Here is a 6,734-nt window from a genome sequence, read left to right on the forward strand (position 1 = left end):
GCATCCACACCAGGTATGGCATCTCCCACAGGGAATATTTGGCTCCCACTTAAATATAGCTGTCACAAGCTTTATTTTTCACGTCATGCGGATGTCCTTTGTCAAAGAGTTGGTAGCCATTACTTTGTAATGACACACTGCATCACTTTCCAATTGTAGACATTCATTCAAATAAAATGAAAATAAAAAAGCACCAAGGCTGCCATGTTCACAGGAGGGACTCCCGCAAGGTTCCAAGTCCATTCACTGGCAGGGATGATCGAGGGTTTGTGTAGAACGCACCGGTCCACGGTTAATCGGGCCTTGAACGGCAGACTCCTGGTCACATCGTTGGGTTTTTGCAGAACAGGCAGCAGCAAGATCCACCCTTTTGGTAACCTGAGAAAGTTTTCCAACTTTCATTGTGTAGAGGCACACCCCTTTCTCTCAGATACATTTCCAAGTATTTTCAGATTATTTTTAAAACTGTGCCATTTTAGGGAACAATTCTTTCCTCGCACACTGGAATACATATATATATATATATATATATATATATATATATATATATATATATATATATATATATATATATATATATATATATATATATATATACACATATATACATATATATACATATATATATATATACACATATATACATATATATATATACACATATATACACATATACACATATATACATATATATACATATATATACATATATATATATATATATATATATATATATATATATATATATATATATATATATATATATATATATATATATATATTGTTGTGGTTGACGAAATTCGCAAACCACCATTCAGGTCCCTTAGGTGAGATATCTCTGTAAGTATATGTGTAGTTAGGCCCAAACCCGTTGTTTAAAGGGAATAAATGTCATTCATTCGGGCTGCGACCCCTCTAGATAGCCGTTTTTCTTTTACTATCTTTATTTTGGACCAGCGGCCATTACGACCATCACAACCACCACCAACCACGTCTCAACAGCCATCACACAACAACCACCAACCGCAACGCCGCTTCACAACAACAGCCACGACCTTTACCGTCACAACTCGCCCTCGCAACCATCGCATCACCACCATTCCCGCGCCGCTTGTGGGCACCGATACTGGACTCGTGCAGGGCGCGCACCGAGCAGCGGGTGCAGAGGCACAGCCTTTCCGAAGAAAACGGATCAAAAACGACTCACGCCCACTTCTGTTCCGTCCTATCGGCGAGCGTGGGGCGATTTGGCCCCGCCTCCAGGTGCGTCGGAGTGTGGTCGCTATATGCAAATTCGCGGATCAAAAAGCATTCACGCCCACTTTTCCTCTGTCCAATGGGGAGCCAGCCAGAGGTAAAGGGTCGAAGGTGAAGGAGCGAAGCCACGGGGGCTATAAAGGGCCGCGTTCGCTCGTAGTTGAGTCAGTCAAGTGCAGTTCGGAGTTGAGTTGGGAAGAGTTCGGAGTTGAGTTGGGAGTTGGTGGAGTCGAGTTGAGTTGGGAAGAAGGAGTTCGGAGTTGAGTTGGGAAGAGCCAGTCAAGAGAGGAGTCGGAGAAGGCAGTTGGACGGAGCTGTGGAGAGTTGGAGAGGTGGCGGCGGCGAAGGCAGTCGAGGGGGTGCTCGTGTCAGAGTCGGGGAGCTGCGGAGAGGAGAGGCCGGTAACGCGACCGAGGTCGTGGTGGAGACGCTCGTCGCGGGACCCGAGCCAGGGAGATATCCTCCTTCCCCCGAGCATCAACAACCCCCTCCTGTTTCCCCCCGCGCTGAGATAGTGCGAGAAGGGGGCCCCGTTCCCACCCCATTCCAGACACTGTCCGCGAGGCCCGCGGAGTCGGGGTGCCACCGCCGTTTTGCGGCTCATCATCAGACGGGTAGGCCCGACGCGGTCTCGGCCCCAGGCCCGTCTGCCCCCATCATCCTTGAGGGTGGTCCTTTTCTTTTGCTTTGAGTATATGTGTTGTCGGCGCCGTCTGTGAAGTAAAACTGTATAAGTGTTGCCGTGTGCTCGGTAGTCGGTGGTATATCTGCATTGTGTTTTGCTTTTACATTTGCTTTTTGTGTATTATTGTGTGTTTCTTCTTCTTTTACATTTGCTTTTGGTGTAATTGTATATGTGTGCTTTCCGTTTGCCGCGGAATAAATGTGCTTTTATGTTGAACTGTTTTTCCCGTTTCGCTTCGTCTTTTCCTTTATTGAATCTTCATCTTACTTCACGTAAAGGGTTGGTCGTGGGCTAAAACGCCCGATATAATTAATCGAACCATCCAGGTTGACGATAACACCGCTCGGTTATCCCGATAGTATGGAACGGGTCGCTTAAAGTGGCCCATGTCCGAAGTCGACCTGCGGCGAGGTGCGATCGCCCGGTCTACCCTCCGTGTGGGTACTTATGTAGGTCGAATTTGGCGAGCAACCCTATCCCACGCGGGGGGGCGATTGGCACGATCGTGGTGAGGCTGAAAGGCCCACCCGTGACTAGTTCCCGGCGTTAGTCCGAGAGGGTCACGACGGGATTGTCCGTCCGGTGGGCGACGTGCCGCGATTCGAGTTACGTGGCCGTTCGCACGCCGGCGGGCGCGAATCCGCAACACTGGTGTCAGGTCGTGCGATATAAACTCATCGCCCTCCTCGCGGCACTGGTATCGGAGAACGGGAAAACGGGCTCTCCTGTCTCCAGCTAAATTCACGGGAATCGGTCCAGGGGTGAGAGGAGCGACCCCCGATTCCCTCCAAATTACGAGCGAGCTAAATTAACCCTTTACGAGAAATAAGATGGCGTCTCAAGGCGAGCGGGAGCCAGGGGTATTAGAAATGTATATGTGTAGTAATGTAGGATCCATGGTCCAGGATGAAAACCCCATGCAGGAAATGTTGGTTGTGCAGGAACACGAACTCGTCCAACTGAACCCAGAGCCCGAAATAGGTGCGGCGGCGGCCGCGGTGTATGACACCTCCCCACCCCCCCTCCGCCAAAACCTCCCGATCCTGGCCGAATCGGCTCACCCAAGCGCACCCGACATGGCCCAGCTATTCGCCATGCTAGCAAAGATGGATGCAAACACAAATGAAATGAAAAACGAAATAAAAGGCATGAACGAAAAGATGGATACAAACACAAACGAAATAAAAAGCATGAACAAGCAAATGAACGAAATGGAAACAAACATGAAGGAAGAAATGAAAGAGCTGCGGTGTGAGATGCAGAACATGGGCCGAAGCCTGCAGGCGGGCATGAAGGCAGTAACCGGGGAGCTTAAAATGGCGACGCCACGTGTGGGAGCGAACGAGCTGGGAGGGAGTGCAACGGCTGTCGGGCCCGCGGTGGAGGCGGGTAAGGAGAAAATAATTCGGGGGACGTATTGGGCGAGAAGCGTGACGGAGACGTGCACGAGGGAGATAAGAGACGAGGTGAAAGGAATTGCGAGGGAGAGAAAATAACAATTAAGATGGAAAGCAAGGATGAGGTACGCGGAGATCGTGAAAGAGCAAGGAGTGAAAAACAGGGAAGGACGGGAGCGACTTAAGGAGAAAGCAAGGTTGACCTACATAAAGATAAGGGAAAGACGCCAGAAAGAAGCGGAGACTAATAGACAGGAGGGGACAACAGAAACTTATAAATGTATAGAGACACGGGAGACAGAAAAAATAGAGGAGAGACTGCATGATAATGACGAGGCTAGAGACGTACACACACACGGAGGTAGTGGAGGATAGTGAGGGTGAGCTCGCGGATCGTGCAGGGACCCGGTGCGAGCAGTGGGATAGCCTCCTTCAGGAACGAGGGGAGGGAGTCTGCCCCCTTGAGGCGAGTCACGACCAGGTGGGTTCGGTCGTGCTTTGCGAGGTCGAGGGGAGGAGTGCTGTGGACAGGTGCACGGAGAGCTTGGGGGGTATAGAGGCCCCGGAGACCCTTGTGGGGACACGAATCCCCAGTGTGGTTGTCCCGGTGTGTGTGGTGTCGAGGTGTGTGTTCACGAGTGTGGCGAAATGCGTGCTGAAACGCACGCATAGCGCGGGTCCAAGGGCGTGTGTGAGAGCGACCGAGTGGGTGACAAAGATCCCGTGTGTGGAAGCGACCCCGTGTGTGAGTGGTGTGGTGGTAAGTGTGCAGAAGGGCGTGCTTCCCAGCACGCCGTGTGTGGATGAGGCACCGCGGATGAGTGCCCCCGCGTGTGTGAGTGAGGCACCGCGGATGAGTGCCCCCGCGTGTGTGAGTGGTATGGTTTGTTAGGGAAATGGTACGAGTGAGTGAAAGGCCGCGAGTGAGTGGAGCCACGTGTGCGAGGGAAACGGCATGCGTGAGTGAAACGGCCAGTATGAATGGAGCACCACGTGTGAGTGGTGTGGGTAGTGTGAGGGAAATGGCATGTGTGAGTGAGCGGCCGAGTGTGAGAGAGACAGCGTGTGCAAGGTCGCTGTGTGTAAGGGAGATGTCGGTGGGCATGTGTGAACATGCAGCCGCGTCTCCCGGTGTGAGTTTAATGGTGTGGTGTGTTAGCGTCGTAACACGCGGGAGTGCATGTGTTGAATGGAGACGACAACGGCGACAGAAGAAAGAAAGCCGAGTAGCGGCTGTAGTTGTTTCGGGGACCGTGCCGGGTTCACCCAGCAGTGAGCACGAGGTCCGTGCTGTGCAACGCACGAGGCCCCCACGTGCTCGCTTGCGAGAGTGAAGCCCCGGTCCGGAAACGCACGCGGTGGATTTGCCGATCCCGCGGACGGACAAAGTTTAGGCAGGATTTCGGATTTGGACCAGACGGGTTCTCCACGCGATCGTGTTTGTGAAGCTCCAACGGGCAAAGCACATGTGTTCGCGTGGGGAACCCCTCGAGACGTGGGGCTTGTGTTTTTTTTATGCGCACGGTGACGTCATGGCTGCACGTGGGGTTGGAATCCGGCAGGAGGGGTATCCCTGCCGGATGGTACCGTCCAAGGAGGGTCGAGGTACACGTGCAGCTGCATGACGTCACGGGCAGGTGCAAAGGGCGCGAGCTGTGAGTTACCGCGTTGGTGCTGCGCAATTAGAAAAAAAAAAAAACAGCAAGCCTCACTTTCGGGTGCACAGGATTCCCGGGCAAGGGGTGGAAGACCCCCTTCCTTGGGCACAGGATGGAAACTAGTTAGAGGGAAGGGTTAGCATAGCTAGACCGGCTCCATGGGGCAGGGGTAAGTCCTCATGGGGCCCGTGGAATGGATGAGTTAGAGGGATTGTAGCGAGATTTAGGTTGGGAAATTGATTAATGGGATTATTTGGAGACAATGACAGACTTGTGAATGTGTAGAGGGGACGTAGTTTAGCTACGTAGTGTTAAAAGGAACGTGTTGTAGTTTAAGGGACGACGTGGGAGCACGAGTTAGTTAGGGGAGGTAGTTAGAAGGATGGCAGAGTTCAGCGGTGAGTGTGTTGAAGAGTTGGTGAGTGAAGTGGAAGCATGTGCTTGGTGAGTGAGTGAGGCCAGCGGGTCTGTGTGAGTGGAGCGAATGGGGAATGCATGGTGCGATGAGTGATTGGGGGGAGGAGTGACTCCCGCCCAAGGGACCCCGGGGTCAGTGTAGAGTGAGTTAGGGGGTTAGTGAAATTGAAAAATGGAGGTCGTTTTGTTGTTGGTGTGAATGTAGGCTCGAAACCCGTTTGGAGGGGTGCAGGAGCCCTGTTGACGGGCTGGGAGCGTGGCTGCGAAAGGTGAGTATCGCTGAGTGGGTACGCCGGGCACCAGGCTAGTCGGCCGTGGTAGGCCAAGGGCCCATGGGGGGCCGGGATAGCGTAGTGGGCACGGGTGCGCCTGCTTGGTGCGGGGGCCCGGGGCGCCATTAGCCGCGTGGGCAGTGTTGTGGGCACGGGTGACCCTCGGAAAGGGGCCTGGGAAGCCAGCCTGCCACGTGTGCGTTTCAGGGGAGGTGCCATGGGGGGGCACTCCCCGGTGTTTAGGGAGCTGGTAGGCTCGGAGGCAGTGTAGTGCCCGGGGGTGCCATAGCGGGAGAATCGGCAGAGGGTCGTGCCTGCCAAAGTGAGCCACGCGTCCCAGCCATGAGACCGTGTGAGGGCACGGAGAGAAAATTGGGGGGCGAGGCCCGAAATTGTGAGGACACCAACACAGGCGACGGGAATCTGGGTTGTTAGAACCAATAGTTTAAGCGAGAGGCGCTTGTTGAAAGCCCCGGGGTAGTTTAACAGTTAAATGGATAGGGTAGATTAGGAAGTGTACCCCTCCGCACCATCCATACCCTTGCTCTCGTTGTGGGCCGCTGGACCCACTTTGTGTTATAGATCGCTGAAGTCTGGGGAGGCCATCCTGAGGCTTGAATTGGGCCTCGACAAAGGACGCCAGCTCTCCCTTGTTCCCCTCCGGGAAGGGAATATAGGGGTTGGGAGTAGGCTAGGTGACAGGATAGGTTAGCCGAACAAGGACAGTACAGGGGGTTAGGGGACGATTTATAGTGGGGAAGTAAAAAAAAAAAAAGTTGGGGCGAAATTGGGGTTTGACAAATTAAGGGAGTGGGTATAGACAGTGACAGGCAAAGGCGATAGGTTGGGAGGGAGACCGTAGGGTAGGTCCGAGCCCGCCTTCTGAGTGGCCACACCACCGCACTCCCTCCACCAACCTCCACTGAACGGCAAAGGCTGGCCAGTTCATCTGCTGGCTGCGTTGCTGCAAGGCAAAGGCCGGCCCACTTCATCGGCAGCTGTTGTTTTGCTGCAAGGCCTGTGCCGGCTGGATCGTCTGCAGCTGCTG

The sequence above is a fragment of the Eptatretus burgeri genome, chromosome 14 (genome assembly GCF_056783735.1).
Source record: "Eptatretus burgeri isolate ZD-2024b chromosome 14, Ebu_testis_v1, whole genome shotgun sequence".
Classification (NCBI taxonomy): domain Eukaryota; kingdom Metazoa; phylum Chordata; class Myxini; order Myxiniformes; family Myxinidae; genus Eptatretus; species Eptatretus burgeri.